The sequence below is a fragment of the Dipteris shenzhenensis genome, chromosome 2 (genome assembly GCF_047967505.1).
Source record: "Dipteris shenzhenensis isolate YYH24624 ecotype China chromosome 2, Dip_SZ_1.0, whole genome shotgun sequence".
In the NCBI taxonomy this organism is placed as follows: Eukaryota; Viridiplantae; Streptophyta; class Polypodiopsida; order Gleicheniales; family Dipteridaceae; genus Dipteris; species Dipteris shenzhenensis.
The window spans coordinates 62,886,189-62,905,486 of record NC_141597.1 but is presented as its reverse complement, the minus strand read 5'-3'; the positions used below and the strand labels follow the sequence as shown (position 1 = coordinate 62,905,486).

At 40.5% G+C, this 19,298-nt stretch overlaps 1 non-coding gene across 1 annotated transcript; it reads left to right on the top strand.

Moving 5' to 3' along the window:
* The first annotated feature begins 18,935 nt into the window (after nt 1-18,935).
* LOC147905137 (small nucleolar RNA R24) lies at nt 18,936-19,015 on the top strand. Its single transcript, XR_015543658.1, has one exon. It is a non-coding gene; the product is annotated as a small nucleolar RNA R24 (small nucleolar RNA).
* The last annotated feature ends 283 nt before the right edge of the window (nt 19,016-19,298 follow it).

Below are 19,298 nucleotides of genomic sequence, written 5' to 3'. Positions count from 1 at the left end.
GTGATGAATAAAGAAGAAGAATTAGATTTACTTGTCCTCAAGTAAAATGTAAAAGTAGCAAACAATATCATGATACTGATCATGATTGTTGGTAGACCATTGGAAGATATAAGGATTCTCCAATAGATAGTAAAATGCAAAGGTATCAAATATATATCATGATACTATTCATGATTGCCAAACATTGGAAGATAGAAGGATTCTCCATTAGATAGTGTTACTCTTTTGTTACTAGTAGCCACCTAACCTGATACAATTGTGCTGGAACAATTCCAATCCCTCCAACCATTTTCTTTTCTATCAACCTTCCATTTGTTCTTGTGTGTCCAATCATGTCTCAACCATGCCAACTTGATTTGCTTGCTTTCATAATTTACTTGTCTTACCACAACATGTAGGATTTCACTACGATGATATCCATACTTCTGCCATCAATGCGTGATAGCACAACATCATTTATTTCCAACCAAGGAGGCACCCAACCAATTTGTCCTATTTTTAATAACGTTTCTCTTTAAACTAGATCCTTTGTTTCATATGCAATAATTTGATTGTTGATAGGAAACGGCATAAACTTATGCAATAAAGAACTTATGGGTCTTACACACAATCCCAATTGTATGGAAGACGTTGAACTTGTAATACATTCATTCTTGTGATGGGATCTACCAATAAGTCTCTTGATTCACTATACTCCAACCTCTTGCCTATTATAATTAAAAAAGTTCAAACCAAAGAGTCAGATCATTTGGTCATGTCTGTGCCTTGTGTGCAATGCAAAGGGTGGCATCATTTGATAAGGTCATGTTAGTGGTTTGTGTGCAAAGATCGTGCAAACCAAAGAGTTGGATCATTTGATAAGTTCATGTTAGTGGTTTGTGTGCAATGAAAAGTGTGGGAGATGCTGCTGGCAAGGCTCCCCAATGCCTAAACAAAGTTGCATTGAAGTTGTTTGTGTGCATGTCTTTAGGATGTCTCCTCAAGAACATTGTCGGCGGTTGTGAGATGCTATGCAAGGCCAAGATGTACTATCTTTAGGATGTTTCCTCAAGAACATTGTTGGTTGTGAGATGCTGCTATGCAACGCTCCTCAATGCCTTGACAAAGTTGCATTGAAGTTGTTTGTGTACATGTCTTTAGGATGTTTCCTCAAGAACATTGTGAGTGGTGGTTGTGAGATGTTGCCATGCAAGGCTAGGAGGTACTGCTTCTGTATCAGGCCAAGTTGCTCAAAGAGTATGGGAAAATCTAATAGCAATGTTGGTTGTTGTGATAGAAATGTTTGAAGATGTCCTTGCAAGACTTAGGGTCTATGCAATGGTCTAGGGGAAGGAGGATTTTAGTTGCATGCATCGGTGGTCTTGGGAAGCCAAAACTTTCCCTTCTCTTGCATGTCTTCTTGTGGTTGTGAGTTTGCAACTCCTTGTGAGTGAGCTGAAGTTGAGACATGTCCTTTGTGATGTATTGAGAAAAGAAATATTCTATCTCTTCATTGGTGGACAACCCATAGGTTAGTGCTTGTTCAATCTAGAGCAATATGTGGTCATGTTGGATTCCTCTATTTTGGAACTCTGTCATGAAGAAGAAGTCATGTTTGATCAATGTCTTGACAACATGGAATTGATGGGCATAGTAGTGAGCGGTTGCAATCGGATCTGAACGGATGACATTTTGGAGGCCGGTGCAAGGGTTCAGGACTATTATTATCACGAAAAATGAAATCATGTATAGATTACAGCCAGAGAATTTCATTAGACAAGTCCAAAGAGGTTTAGTAGACAAGTACAAAACTCTTAACAAGCATAGCCATAGACTGCATAGAGAGAATGGCACTAGTGCTATTCTTCATGACCCCATGTGGCACCAATGCCATTCTCCATAACCTCATAGGGAGCCCCCATTCTCCATTATCTCATAAGGAGAATGACACCTATAACATTCTCTATAACCTCATAGGGACAATCCCAATACTACCATTCTCATATCCTCACATGGTAATGGAAATGGCACTCGTGCCAATCTCCTTATGGGGGTTGTGGAGAATGGCATTGGTTCCATTCTCCCTATGCACTTATGGAGAATGGCACTCATAGCCACAAACCCCACAGAGAATCTAGTGCCATTATCCACAACATCATATCAGGCTACTCCCTGTATGAGATGATACATAAGGAGAATGGCACCTATATCAATCTCCACAACCCCATGGCTGGTGCCATTGTCCCTGTGGGGTTGTGGAGACCCCTATGATGTTGTGGAGAATGAAACTAGTGCCATTCTCTCTCTAAGTTTGTGGAAATTGGGATGTGCACATTTTCGAGCAAAAACCTATGAGTAGAAAAGTTCGATCGATAATGTTTGATACCAACCATGCTAGTATATTTTTCAAAGGAATATACAATTCTTTCTTAATTTCTCATTTTGGAACCATATACTTACTTATTTATCATTATATATGAACAAATAGTGAACACTTTAGAAACTCCTATAAATCCCTTCCTACCATACTCTCTTTTGAGGATTATGGTAATTCAATTGATTTAAAATGGTTTCCCTTAGCTTGAGAAATCCCATATTTGAAGTATTGAGAAGCTTTCATGTAACAATGTATACCATATTCCTTAGATGAGTAGAAAAAGGATATTGAAAATCTCATAATTGAAGCCATTATTATTGATCATAAATTAATCTCTAATACGTTATCAAATATGGGAAGGCAAGGGAGGTATTTTCAAAATATTCCCAATTCTCCAAACTTTTAAGGAAATGTGGTCCCTCCTACTGAATTTCTTCCTACCATAATATGAATTAGTAAAAAGTTGTAACTCTCATATTTTGAAATTTCCAATTTATCTCTTCTATACCTATTAAAATTATAATTTTAAGCCTACCATTGAATAGATCATGAAATTTTGAATATTTTTCCTTTTTACAGCTCCTCAATTTGAGCCAGGAGCAAGCAGGCGGAATAGTGTTGGGGCAAGCTCTTCAAACCTAGCAGAATATCCTTAGAGGGTCTATTAAAAAGACGTTATATATTTTTTTAAGCTCATCCTGAGGAGCTATAAAGAGGATATTTGCTCAAAATTTTATGATCCAGCCAATGGTGAAAGGAAAAGAAAGGATATTTGAAAGTCATAAAATAAGTCACCATTTGGACATTATGTATGTATATCATATAAAGGTATATTTATATCTATCTCTGTTCATCAATATTTCATATTTACTTATATATTCCTTGAAATAATTTGAAATTTTGTGCTTCCCAAAAATGACTTGAGCCTATATATTTTGACCCCTCCCACCTTTTGTCCGCTCATCGCTTGGGGGTTTTCGCTCGGAAAATGGAAACCCATATTGCTACCCTAGCCACATCAACCTTGTCTGAGTGAGCCGCATTCTTAGGCAAATTCCAAACACCTATACCTTATTTGGAGGTAAACAAGCCAGTGAAAGCTCAGGGTTTGGCATCTCCAAATGCACAAAGAATTGCCTATCTCGATCCAATGATAGAGAAACAGAGGCTTCAAGAAGCGCAAAACATGGTGCGTGATTGCAAAGGGAAGTTTGAGTAGAGGCTCAGGGCTAACAGAGGGGCAAATACTATCCACCTCAGACACCTGATTCACCCTAGAGGCTCTAAGGCACTCCAGGTGCCTGAGCGAATGGAGGAGGTACCTCAGAGTCCTATGGTCATAGGGGAACCGAAGCTCCTTCAGTGTATGTTTGAGGAGGATCAGGAGGATCCTGCCCGTAGAGCTTAGGAGAAGGGGATGAAATGCCCTTCTATGGCTTTGAGGAACCACTGCCAGTGGGTCAATAACTCTTATGCACACCACACAATAAGCATGGCTAGCATCCATCCTCTCAATGGAAGTTAAGATGCCTATAACTTCCTTGCTTTGGAGGAATCCCGGGGGACCTTTTTGATTGGATGAATGGGAAAATTCTAGCTTAGGAGACTACTAGCTCAGAAGAAGACCTACCACCTCCTGAAGATGGTCAGAATCTCTCAAAGTACTCATTAATAAACTGGCCAATATTATGAGAGTGATGACATGAACTGATAATCCCCATATCTTTCTGCAACATAAAGGTTGAGGTAATACTAGATGGGGAGACGGTGCTAGTGTTTGCACCAAGGAGTGTTGGGAGAAGTTGGATTGATGTAAAGGTGTTTGATTTCACCTACCCCATCAAATTTATGGTAATGGACTTCACACAGTAGCCCAAGTATGAGGCTATCCTTGGTAGACCTTTCCTAAGAATGTCTGGATTGGTACATGACTGCTAGTCGGACCGCATTTATTTGCACCAAGATGACCAAGTCATGAGGGTGGACCTTCATATGTTCAACGCCCATCCCCTATTAAGACATCTTTTTGTTATTGCTGCTGAATCGGATACCATTGAAATATTGGAATCTCTGAAATTGGTGCAAGCATGTGAAACGGAGACAGATAGTAAGGAGGAGGATGAGCAGTGGTATGCCCCTCTCCCCAAGCAGGATTTCTCAATAGAATTGGATGCATATCCTGGCGACTGTCGGCATCCCAGAGAGAGTGGACTTCTATCTTACAACCCCCCAACTTGAAGGGCAAAAGAAAATAGTGCCACTACGCATGTTTAATATGCTGAAGCCCAAGAAGGTCAGTAAGGGGGAGGTCCATATAAAGTCAAACCTTCATTGGATGACTTATGTGGGCACCACAACGACTCACCATGAGTTCTCGTCAGACTGGGGATGTTGTTTGAGCAAGGTTAGGGCTCTCATGGGTTTCATCACCGCAATGAGGGAGCAATTCAAAAGTCCAAAACCCTCTAAGTCCAAGAACCCAGCCTAATCAAATAAGGGCAAGCAAAAGCTTGATCCCATAGTAGAGGAGGAAGATGATGAAGACAAAGTAGAGGAGGAAGAGCTTGATCCCATAGTAGAGGAGGAAGATGGTGAAGACAAAGAGAATTTGAGGAAAGTCCCTCCTCACTACAAGGGCCTATACGATTGAGGACTGTAAGATTCTCTGTCAACAGGCCAAAAGGACTAAGGAAGACGACGACTTCCAAGTCTAGTTAAGGTTAATGAAGTCAACTTGGCACTAGAAGGGGCTGATTTGCAACCAGTGTTCATTGTCTTGCTGATGACCTTGCCTCGCATGAGGAAGAGGTTCTGATTGCCCTCCTCAAAGAATTCAAGTATTACTTCTTGGAAATACACAGGCATGAAGTGTGTGCCAGCAAAAGTTGTGCATCACACCATACCTATGCTAGATGATGCCAGACCACTGAGGCAACACCCTTACCCCAATGAATCCCAAATATGCATTAATCATGAGGGAAGAGAGAAATACAAAACCTCATAGATGTGGGATTCATCTATGAGATTGAGCATATGGATTGGGTGTCACCAATAGTGATAGTCTTGAAAAAGAAGAACAAGATTCGAGTATGCATAGACCTTAAGAAGGTCAATGTTGCTCTACTATGAGATGGATCATTACCCTTTGCCATTCATAGAACACGCTCTAGAAGGGTAGTAGGGGAGAAGGAGGCCTATAACTTCTTGGATGGATTCTCAAGCTATAATCAAGTATCCATCACCTCGGAGGATCAACATAAAACCGCCTTCACCACCCCATGGAATGGGGTGTGTTCGCATCCAAGGTGATGATATTTTGGCTCTCCAATGTCTTTGTGACATTCTAGCGGGGTTAATTATCACAACATTCTCTCTTTGTAGACACAGCTGAGTTCACTAAACGACGTGATACTTAAAGAGCCAAGATTCCACACAAAGATGATATGATGCACCTAATGGGACTACTATAGCAGACCAACCATTTGAAAAGTGGGGCATAGACTTCATTGGCCTGATTAGCCTAACAGCTATAGGAATGGGAGCCATGTATATTATACTAGCCACCAATTATTTCCCAAAGTGGGTGGAGGGCAGGGCTACCAAAAGAGTGGATGCAAGGTCTATAGCCAAATTCCTGTATGAACAAGTCATAACAAGGTTTGGATTCCCTTTGGAGTTGGTTCGTGATAGAGGAACCCATTTCCTCAACAAAACCATGGCAATCCTAACCAGTGAATTTATGATAATCCACTACAAATCCTCACCATACTACCCAATGGGCCAGCACTTTGTCGGAGAGCTCCAACAAGACTTGTTGTTTCATACTCACTTGCACGGCCAAGGCTAGTCACTCGAATTGGGAACACTTAGACTTAGCGCTCCTCTATAGCATCTATAACACAAAACTCAAACTTAAATACATGAGCATAGGCCCCTACCATGTGGGTGGAGATCTTTCCATAAGGCGCATGTAGAATAGCTACCCTCGATGGAGTAGAGATGGATGGCATGACCTTAATGGTAGTAAACTAAAGTGTAATTATGGCTTGCAAACCATGAAAGCTATCCATAGGGAGAAGGAGCTTAAAGCTAAGGTAGCAAGGATGAAACATCAAGCCATAGAAGAAGCTCGGATGGGAAACACCAAACTAAGACAAAGAAGACAAATGTCTATTCTAAAAGCTACTCTTGAACTCAAAAAATGGATGATATAATAGTAGATGTAACAGTGAAGAACAAGGCAGTACATACATGCGATGCACTCGTCAACCTAGGAGCTAGCAACAATTTCATCTTGCAAGAACAATGGGAACAATTTCCAAAGGTACCCTTGACTCCCCATCTTGAAGATGTACACACCGTAAATGGTAAAAATATTTGTGCCTTAGGATATTTTGTGATGGAAGTCACTATTAATAACCTAGTTGTCCTAGTTTGCTTTTATGTAATGCCTACAAGCCTTGATTCAAGAACATGTGACACTAGAAAGAGGTTGGTGATGGCAGACTGACTGCCAAATCGATTGGCATCGGTGTACAGCTCTCCTCAACTACGATGGGCACACTACAATGGTGTTCCTTCATGAAGAGGACAAGAACAAAAAGGGGTTCAAGGAGATAGCAATCCTGCTCATGGCCATGCCAGCTTCCACATCTTTGTTGGGCATCAAAATATAATTCGTCCATGCCCAAACACCAAAATGATGCAACCTCTTCAAGGCAAGCTCCCCTAGAGGCAAAAGATCCAAGGAAAAATCCCCAACTGCCAAACAAAGAGCTAATATGGGTATGAAAAGAGAGGTGTCGATGTCCAAGGCCCACTCTTTTAGTCTCTTCCTCAAGGCCCATTTTCTTCCCTAAGCCTCGACATAGAAGCTAGCTGCATAGGTGTAGCCACAAATCACACTTGTAATGGGTGTGCAAATAGCTCTTGAAGGTACAATGCTATTACCAAGGACAACAATAAGTTTGATCCCTAAGTACCCAAAGGCGATTGGCCACAACACCCTGTGACCCACAACTCGATCAATTGGGACAAATGAGGAATGATCCATGGTGGATCGGACACCTAGGACAGCCCCACAAAGACCTGCTTCCGCAAAGGGAGCAGAGACACAAGAACATGTCAAGGATTCCACCCCAAAGGAAAGGTCCTAGGACCGATGCCAAAATTGGGCTCCAAGGTGCACAAGCACAATCGGGTCTTTAATTGATTCCATGGCCCTAGGCAAGACCCAAGAATCAGCAACAAAAAGGATCCCAAGGTAGAACCATAAGAACAAGCTCCTAGGGGGACAACACCACGAGAACCCACCATAGATTCTTCTCCCACCAAAACTCTCCAATTCTTCAACAATAACATGAGGCCCCATGTATTGAGGCTCCAAGAGTGTACCAAGTAGTTGAATGGAGGAGCACCACAAGAACCTCTTCTACATCCGTTCATATCAAGGTCCAAAGTTGCCTAGATCACGGCAACCTTAGAAAGGTAGAACTAGGGCACAACCCACAAGAACTTGCACACCTCCACTAGGACAAAGTTCTAGAAAGGTAGTATATGGGCATCTCTAGCTCATCTTCAAGTGATAGTACTTCACCTCATCTATTGGCCAAGGTGGCTAGCACAATCAATGGGTGCTCCACTCAGCTATGCACAAAGTCACAAAAACTAAAGGGAGGACCCATGATGCATGAGCATTCAAGTCTAGGTCTAGATGAGTCTATAGGATAGGCAACTCACTCACCTCAATTTTGAACTCATAGGAGATAGGAGTCCTTAGACACTCACAAGGATTTACGGTTTGCATTTGGTACCCCCATCTTGGCAGCTAATGCAGGCACCCCGTCTTGTAAGTCAGCACCTTTGTGATAGTGAAAACTATAAAAGGACCAGCCCCTAGCCCCATCCCTTACCCCCCTACCCCCGCCATAGTAAAGAGGGGAAAACTCTATCAAAATTCAACAAGATTTCACACAGTTTTCATTCAACCTCCAATTAACCTTCCGCACTTGATTCCTAGCCTCCCATTCCCTCACGTGTACCAACTCCCAAGATTATCATCATGACTCACTTATCAATGAGCTTAACATCAAAGATTTTTCCATGAACCCTTCTTCCAACCCTCTGTATAATCTTGTGGTCCAACTGGGACTCAAGAACCCATTGCATTCACATGCAACCAACTCCTCACCACTCCTACTCCCACCATCATGATGCCTGCCGAAATGATAGCAAAGGAGCTCCATGAGGGTGACATGAACTCTCAAGTCTAAGTCTATTGGGAAATCAACTTGAAGATTGCCTATATTATGTTGTGTTTCCATTATAGCGCAGTCTAGAGAGCATGGGATGTTGCAAGCGATTGAGAGGTTCATAAAATGTGCAGGTTATGGGTTCATTTGTGATGCTCTTATTGTGTTTCTGAGTTGAAGAGCTATTATAGTAGTCACCCTTGGTTTGGCCTGTCACTATTTTTGGAGCCCTCAATGAGCAGATATCCACTTGAAGAGCTGTTATAGTGGTCACTGATAGTCCCTTGGTTTCACCTATCACTATTTTGGAGCCCCTAATGAGGAGATATCCTTGGCATTGTGGTGACAGGTGAAGAACTTTAGGTGAGAGTGAGATTGCAAGTCAAAGATGGCATAAGATGTTGGAGGCAAAGCTAATGGCACATGACAACAAAGTGTGTGGGACTTACATGACATGAATCTCCTTGCACCCTTTTATGTGGACACTTGGCTCTTCTTAATGGACATGGTGCAGGATGCAAAGACAATAAAGACTGAAGCTAAGAGGGCTGCATAGGAATTTGATGTTCCCTTCATGTATAGCCATACTTTGGTAGCTTTCCCCCTATTGGTAAACTGAAAGGAAAGGAAAGAGTGGACACAAACTCAGAATACTTGCATTACTTGCTTGTAGAATGAAGAAGAGTGAGGTCCTTAAGTAGGCACCTCATACATGCTCACTGACATCACTGATGACTTCAGAGCTCCTCAATCATCTCCTCAATTTTCTCCTAGATTCTCTCAATCATCGTATGTGGCTCTCCACCACCTAACTGTGCTTATGGGCACCTAACTGTGCCTCTAGCACTCACACATAGAAACCAAGGTGTGCCTGAGGCATACACCTTGAGATATCCCATCAAACCCCCCCTCAAGGGAATGCCTCAGGCTATGTTAAGGATACATCTAGTCTCATAGTTTCTCATGCCATCTCATGGTGGTCAAGGATAAATCTATGGCTAGGTTCTCATGCTAGCAAGGGTTCCCATGGGTGTAAGGTAAGCAAAGAGGGATACAAAAAGACCTTCCAATGGTTATCTCCCCTGCATGTACATGCACACAATGTCTGCAGGAGGTACCATGGAGCAAAACATACACATGGCCTACATCATAAGGTGACTAGAGGTGTTTACAAAACACACAAAACACAATAGTTTATTTTCATTCATTTTGGAGGACTATCCAGGCTGAGTACCTTGACATAAAAAGAGAGATCTGGAGCATACATAGAGATGATTTAAAATGCATAATCTTCATGGGATGCCTCATCTTGTGGAGGAAAAATATCCATGTTAAGGCAAGGTCTTACCACATGGGCAGTGTCTAGTGCCTTATAAGATGGTACTATGATAGAACAAGTGGATCTGGAAATCATATCCTTCAAGAGAACAATTATCTTGTCATCTCCATAGTTGTGTAGAGAAGCATATCTTAGGTATCTGACCTTCATCTTTTTCTTGTACTTGGAGTCAAATAAAAGTGCCATGAGAGGGTAGATCTTTGGCTTTGTAGTTGCTTCCTTTTTGGCAACCATTGTTTTGGCAATCTTCAACAAGGAAGTCAGGTTGACATTTTCATCCTTTGTAGCATAACAAGACATTGCTTTATGTTTTGGCTTTTCACATATTTTGCATAAGCAAGCCATGAGAGGGTCTAACCCAGGTATTGGGTAGTGTCTTCTCTCTTACAGGGCTTAGAATAACAACTGAAATGCTTCAGAATATAAGCATTTAATGTAGCAAAGTCTTGTGACCAAATTTCAAACAATGATGCTTCTTCTTACATGCTTCATAGAGGTGGCTAAAATGAATACTTTCCAATCAAAACCAGGTCTAGCAATTCAAAAAAAAACTGAAGCCACACTTGTACTGAAGTTATTGAAAGTTTCAAAAAACCAGAAATGCTAGAGTAGCATTTTATGTAGCATCATCTTCAAAAACTTGTCCAAAACTGTCAAAACTAAAAGGCTGAACTTGGAGGGCTTGTAGCTCACTCTTCAAAGCAAGGAAAAGAAGGCTTTCTAAAGCAAAAGAAAGCTCATATACCAGAGAGGGTCCAGCACAGAGGTTGGACGAAATGGTGTGCACTTTTGCCCGGGAGAGTTGCTACAGTCTGAACCTGAGTTTTGACGATTTCTCCCTCGTTACTAAACCAAATGAGCTGAAAAATGGATCAAAATCTTTGTCTTGAGGTCGCCCATCTACTCCTAAGAGGGCTCAGGCAATGGCGGAGCAGGCAGGGAGTATTGAGCAATAGAAGAAATGGCAAAAAATGCGCTGTTTGGGGAATGGCAGCCAATACAGACGTTTTTTCTTCAATTGCTTGCAGGTGGAAGTTCGCCCATACTAGAGGAGTTTCCAGCTCAGAGGGTTTGGGCAATGGTCGTTTGTAGGTGGAGAACCAAGCTCTCAAAGATTTTGGGAAGAAAGAGGAAAATGGAGAAGAAGAAGATGAAGAAGAAGAAGATGATGTGGCAGAAATGGGCTCAAGGGGGATCAAAGGGCTCTGATACCATGTTGGTAAACTGAAAGGAAAGGAAAGAGTGGACACAAACTCAGAATACTTGCATTACTTGCTTGTAGAATGAAGAAGAGTGAGGTCCTTAAGTAGGCACCTCATACATGCTCACTGACATCACTGATGACTTCAGAGCTCCTCAATCATCTCCTCAATCTGCTCCTAGATTCTCTCAATCATCCTATGTGGCTCTCCATCACCTAACTGTGCTTATGGGCACCTAACTGTGCCTCTAGCACTCACACATAGAAACCAAGGTGTGCCTGAGGCATACACCTTGAGATATCCCATCACCCCCCATATCCTTGTTTGCCGTAGGTAGATGCTTGTCACCCATGGGGGTATTTGGGAGGTGCAGGAGCAAGATATTGGAGCCGGAGAAAATGACCACAAAATACATCAATGACATTTTCAATATTGGTAGGCCAAATGTAAAATGTAGGTGCAACAAGGAGAAATTGGAATGTAAAGCCCAACCTCTATGGTTTGACCATGCAATTTGGTACATAGTGAATAACTTAACTTCCTTTTTTTCGAGCAGACTTCTAACAGCTACATTTAATTCATTTCTACTATTTATGAAGATATTGGACATGGTCATATTTGGCAAAGCTTCTATCACATTCATGTATATCAGGGAATTGATGCTCATAGCAGCAGTGAACAACTTGGCAAGGAGCCCTTTTATGCTGTACTCCCTTATCCCTCCCTGGAGTATGCTCATATGTAGAAAAGATAATAAGAGGGCAGGATTCAACAATTTTAGGGGGACCAGATCCTTAAGGAGGGGGGTCATATTTTAGCAAACAAGAGGAGGCTTTGGGAGGAGCAGGATTTTATAGCCATTGCAATCCCCACCCCCAAGAAGAATTGAATGGCAACTTTCTTCCAATAGTTCAATCCCTTTGGACATAGGCGATACTCAGGTCGGACCTTCCAAGGTCTTTAGAGGTGGCAAGATGGTTTATAATACTCAAGGTGCTAACAACAGGATGCCATTGAGGCATCTGCTTTATGATGACATGGATTGATTGGATGCAGGTATGTTCCACACCCTTAGAGGTATCATGACCCTCCCTCATGGAAATTTATCCTTGATAATTGAATGTAAAAATGAAAGAAAAAAGTTTATGATCTTGAAATTTGATTACCCTCTTATGGATTGTTTTTTGATGAAGAAATTGATTGGTTTCTTCCTCCTTAAAGATGATCTACCTAATGTAAGCTCCATACTAAGGGAGAAAGGGGTCTTCCATGTCATTGCTTGGAACCGAAACTAACCCGTTATGTTAACCATACTTGGAACCATATAACATTATTGGATACAAACTGATTCAAAATGGGCAATTAGTAAATAAGATGTGCAAAGGCTTGAACCACATCCCTAAGGAACCAATTAATGTCAAAGGATCACTTGATACTATAATGGATGCTTGGAATCAATTGGTCATGTTCGTAGGGAAACAGGACATGGACCAACTTGGCCATCCTACGATGCCATTCTAGGAACACACAAAAGCATTTTTGAAAAACCTAATTGACTCTAAGTTCCCTAGAAAGGGACTCCCTTCTACCTTTTCTCACTCTTATGATGTAATGAGCAATGTTGATTGGCTTAAGGCCAATTTCTTGATCACTTCTATAGACAAATCGGCCTCCATTCTAGCTATCATTTACAAGAGATTGATCTTTTCCCTGGCAAAAGAGAGGTTGAATAGCACAAACTTTGAACAAGTCCAAGAGGGCAATATCCTTGACCGACTAGCCAAGGAAATATTGGGCTTCTAGGAAATACTTAATTGACTAGCCAAGGAAATATTGGGCTTCTAGGCGTGTCCACATATTGAAAAATACTCATGTCCCTATTTGAAATGCACATACAAAGCACATAAAAATGCTTTTAGGTGGATAACAAATGCCCCCCCCCCCCAAAACACACACACATCTTGTTGGGGACCCTTTTGTGCTTCAAGTTTGTCAACATATTGATGGCCAATGGAAACATGTGATCATGTTGAAGTCTTTCATAAAGTATATGATGGCCAATATACACACACACTCATCACCTTGGAGATTATTACAATCTATAGAACTTGAAAAATTTTTGTAGACACTAAATAACTCTATTGACAACTGCCCTAAGTTAAGTAACAAAGATAACGGTCCCTCAACCCCCTTTTTTTAGTGATATATATATAAGATGCTTCCTTGCATTTTTTAATGGCATATATATAAATAATTTCCCCTTGATAAGGAGGCATCAAAGGACATAACAATCCTTTGGCCCCTTTTTTAATGGCATATATAGAAAATTCCCCCTTGATCCCACTCTTATACTTGGGTATATACGTGCTAGATACATATATATTATTCCCCAAACTATTGGACCACCATGTCCTTCATTATAGTTATTGAGAGAAATTAGAATGATGGCCAATAAGGCTTAATGAAATGGGTGGTTGGAGCAGACTTGACTCTGCAGACTTGACTCTGACGACCCTCTAGCACCACACCATATGACTTCTCATGAACTTGGCCTCCTTTGTAACTAAATACATGCATTATAGTTTGGACTTACTGGCTTGACAAATGTGGGGAGTAGATGGTATGACTTAGGACGTACAAGGACTTTGCAAAAAATCCCATGGACATTAAGGAGGGGAAGGATCACATTTACATTTCAGACTCCTCACACTACATGCAACACTTGAAGACTAAGTCAGAGTTCAGATAAGCCTGGCATATTTACAACATAGTAGTCGAGGAACTGAGTCTAAATGCCAACCTATGAATACTTTCAAAGATTAGAATGCCAAGATGTGATTACTTTAGGAAGTGGATGGCTATAGTAATCATTTAACACTATGGATTCCTTGGTTTTTTGACTCCTTGTTCACAATATGGAGTCCTTGCTCACTCTATGTCAAAATTTATGGAGGAGGTATAAAGGAGATAAGAATTTTGCATTGGATTATTTTGTAAGTATCCTCCTCATTGTTAGGGGTGTATGGTAATAGGTACCTGTATGTAGGTTCTACTTCATTCCTTTCCTTAGACTTGAAACTGGTTTTGATTAAGGAAACATGCCAACAGTCAATGACGAGATTTAACTAATGCTAATCTAAATAGATTGATAGGGATAACAACTGTGTGCCACCATTGAAGCTTGGCTTCACAGCATTGATGAATTATTCTTACTTTCATTATGTTGTGATGGCACCAAGTGAGTCGGCATACCTCTCCACTAGATTCACATTCATGAATCTTTGGCCTGATTTCCAAAAATGAAGATACGATGTTGGCAACTTTGAGAAGTATTATATGGAAGATATCTCTGACTATTGTAAATTAGGATTGAGTCATTTGTTCGAGACTAGGCATGAATATTGTACTACACTTTATAGTTTACTAATGTGAAAGCGAATATTTAAATTGATTTCCACTTCGACACTTTATCAAAAGGGATTGACTACTAATGGATTACTCTCACTTGTAATGTGTATAAGGGAAATAGCATTTGATTGTATTTAGTTTACTTTATCATTGGAAATGGATCCAGTAGTATAGTAGGGTAGATTCTTGCTAGGTCGAATACACACTTGTATATCCATTGTAAGATGGCAAAAATCTTGTGAGACCAATGGTGGGTATACATGATTTGATTGGGTTTCAGGACTACTTTAGCACCGGAGCTTAGGACAAACTCCTTCCTTGACGTTCGAATCGACATCAGGTTAATGGTTATAAACATTGCCCTTGGTATGTATAGTTTACGGGAGCATTTGTACACTTTTTGGCTTTATGATGTGAAGTTATCATCCTCACAAAACCAATTGATGGTGAAAATTATTATGCCCTTTAATGATTTCTAAAAGTATCCAATTATGAAGGATAATCTTTAGGTATGTTTGAAGTCTGAACACTAAAAGTAATATCAAAGAGTTTCTTTCGATACTTTTATTGATAACCTCAGACTTGACTCTAATAGATCTTGAGCTAGGAATTCTCATGGACTAGGCCTCCTTTGTAACTAAATACATACATTATAATTTGGACTACTTACCTCCTATGTTTTGCCTCAACTATTCCATGATCCAAGATTGCACTAGGCTCCTCAATTACAAACAATGCAACATACCCTAGTTAAATTGGCCGAGATGGGAAGCTATGGCCTTTATAGAGTCCAAACCATCATTGAATCCCACTGTCAGTAACTCAGACCCTTGAAAATGTTAATCGCACTATCTTTCATGGTCCATACATCCTTGGCCTCCTCCGAAGTCCATTCTTGAAAGGAGATACATCGAGCACTACCAAACTAAATCTACAACATGAATACTAGTTTAGTTTAAAAAGGATCCCAAAAGGAATACATTGAGCACTTCTAAACCAAATATGTTGCATGAATATCGTACTGAACCACCTTTTGATAGAAAGATGACTAGTCTTAAAGTAAATTCCAATACCAAGTAGCGAAAGTCGTTGAACAAATGCCAATGCCAACTACTCTGCTAAACAATCAAAACTCTCTCAAGAAACTTCACAAACTCCAATACCAACTACTATGCTAAATAATCAAAAGTCCCTCAAGAAACTTCACAAATGGTAATACCAACTACTATCCTAAATATTCATTCATTGAACAAACTTCGAAGTGCACAATGAAATACCGAAGCTCATTGAAACTGACAGCTATGTTATCAAGGAAGAACAATAGAAATCTTGCCACTACAAATGAACATAATCCTAGAATGCATATGTATTTCATGAACAAAAACAACAAAAATATTGGTATCACCAATCGATACAACACTTTTGCAAGGTTAGGCTACATACAATCCATGAAGTGGTAAAATAGTATTCATGTTAGATAATAAAAAATCCAACATAAACATCAGATCGTATAACTACATCCATACTGATGGAAAATGTGAGAAGAACAAAGTTGCCACTGAAGCAACTTGAGATAAAGGCGATGGTCCTATGCCAATGCTAAATATATGCTCCTAAACAACAAGAAGCATAGAAGGAGATGATTGACGATCCTACACAAGTCACTCATTGAACAAACTTCGAAGCGCACAATGAAATACCGAAGCGCATTGAAACTGACAGCTATGTTATCAAGGAAGAACGATAGAAATCCTGCCACTACAAATGAACATAATCCTAGAATGCATACGTATTTCATGAAAAAAAACAACAAAAATATTGGTATCACCAACCGATACAACACTTTTGCAAGGTTAGGCTACATACAATCCATGAAGTGGTAAAATAGTATTCCTATTCGATAATAAAAAATCCAACATAAACATCAGATCGTATGACTACATCCATACTAATGGAAAATGTGAGAAGAACAAAGTTGCCACTGAAGCAACTTGAGATAAAGGCGATGGTCCTATGCCAATGCTAAATATATGCTCCTAAACAACAAGAAGCATAGAAGGAGATTATTGATGATCCTACAAAAACAGTGTTAGAGAGAAACTAAGCACATAAAAAAGACATAACTTCATGAGAATAGCCCAATGCAGAAGAAATAGTAGGAAATGAATAGTCAAGGCACCCCTTTCTAGAACAATGAGTGAAGAACCAACATAGAAATCAAATGTTGACAAAACACAAAAGGCAACAATTGAAGAATGCATGCATCCATCATCATGCAAAAGTTGATGGAAGATAAAGATCATGCATAGCATAGTCACAGAACTTGTCCATGCCTATAGAGATGCGAGGTCAATGTATTCAACGTAGGAAGGTAGAAGTAGCATGCATTCAACCTAGGAAGTCAAAAGCATTCGATCCATGGCAGAGACGAGGACCATGCACACTGTCAAGGAGCAACATTTTTCCGAATCAAAGGAGCTTAGGCGATTCGAGCCTCAGAAGGAGCCAGAAGCACCATACATGCACTCGACCCACGGAAGCCACATAAGTACACCCATCAACAAAGCATGCACATTATCGAAGAAGAAATCATAGCACTCTGCATGATAGAATATGAATTTTCAGTACATAGCACTTTGCATTGATAGAATATGCATTTTCATTGCATAGCACTTTGTACTTATTGCCGGCGTGACTCTTAACCTTAGCTTGCTATGCTAGATGCCAATACAATCATGGAAATAGAAAAGAGCATAGAGTATCAACAACATAATGTTAATGTAGTCTTGAAATTCATAACGTTATTGTTTAATGATTGGCTTTGCATTGCACTGTGAAGCTTTATTGCGCTCTGAGATTTGTTTGTGTCAACTCTTAGAATATGATAATTTCCACCTCAATCTTGCTCTCCTTTAACTAAATGTATGTCATGCAATCTAGTAAATCTCAACACCTATCTTGTAGTCCTTGCGTTGCGCATATGTCTTGGAATTTTGAAATTGATAATGTTATCATCTAATTGTCATCAATGATAGCCTTTGTGCTAGGCCATGAGTATTTACCTTTGTCGAATCTCAAAACATGGTAAAGCATAAAGTATTGGACCATGTGATGAAGCAAGCCAAATTCTGGTAGAAACTCGGGATTTTTTTATGATAGGAGTTTCGTTTCCATTGCAAAGTGGCACAAGGATGGATAATCAAAGAGCAGCACATAATTGGTTTTTTTACCTCTCAGATAAAGAGAAGGCAAAAGTGTTAGTTTGTTGATAGGATCATGCTCGTGTATAGGCACTTGTAGGCTTGAGCACCCATCTGCACTTTTTGTTAGCACGGCTCTTGACGCTTGAGTGCTATGTCAATTTATGGGTCCTTGCTTTAGCGCATTTGATTGTTATGTATGAGCAATATCCATTGCTTCTCTATATAGACAATGGTGACTCAAGCTCTACACACACACACACAGAGTCAATGGCAACAGACTCCTCCATTTCTTCTCTAACATAAAACCCACCACTTTACAATCCTCAATGTGTCCTTCATTGTTCACAATTAACGTGCTCCGTGAGAGTTGAGGCTTCTTTTAAGACCCAAGATGAGAGTACTTTACCTAGAACATGTATCTTAGATTCTCTACTAGCGTTTCTATGCTCAGCTCTTGTTGTTTTGTGCTTTGCCTTCTTTGACTCTAATGATGACAATCAAGGAAAAGCTACAAGGTTTTGGTCTTCTTGGATGCTATCAAAGCTAGGTCTCATACTCGAACGATGACCTTGAAGAGGAGGATGTGTGAGAAGTATTAAGCTCAGGGCCCTTGAATCAAGTTAAAGGCATTTTGATGTTTGGAGGAGTAGGCTAAATTTTGGGCAAACCTCGACGGGTTCGCTAAGATGATTCTAGAGCAGCAACTCACGAACCATCTTTTATGATTGTAGAGGCTCCCACTATGGCAACGGGGGCATTGCAAGGTCTTAACCAATGCAAGTTCCCGACAAGTCCATGCTGGACAAGGCAACGGACAAGGGTGATCCATAAATGCTAGTCCTGACGTAATAGTTGCTCGCCAAAATGCAAGTAAGGATTTGACAAGCTGCTCGACTATTGAAGGTGCTAGAAGGACCTTGAAAGGCAAAGATTTAAGCAATGTTCGGAATGCTCTATGGGCTTAACTACACAATCGGTTGATAATCAAAGGGGGTGATGTAGGAGAGAGACACCCTATACAAATTGGCAAGCTTTATATAAGCGCCCAGCTAGTCATAAGGCAAATTGTAGAGATTTGAGCCCTAGGAATGGAAATATAATGGGGATCTATCCCTAACCCTATCAAACCACGGTTGTTTCGTGCCGCTCTTCGTCGGAGCTTAAGCTCGGTAGGCTGCTGCGGTGATGAGAGTCTAACTGTTGAAGAGCCGCAAGGCCTTCTGAAATTCATTAGTTACGCTTGGCTTCTGAGCAGTACGTGTGCCTGTAGCTTCTCGGTTCTTCATTTAGTCGGTTTCCCAGTTTTTGGGCGTGATTCTTTCGATATTATTTGCCGAGAGGGGTGATGCGCTTAGCCTTCACTTCACCGACGTTCTACGCAAATTCTCAGGGTTGAGAATATGCAGATGCTTCCCATTCTGCTATTGGATTGACGTTTGAGCTTACACGGGTTTGGAGACTCCTGTCGACCTTAGATATAACCATTCAAATCATCGTGGAACGAAATTCATGTGCGTTGGGTTATGTTTGGGCGCCTCA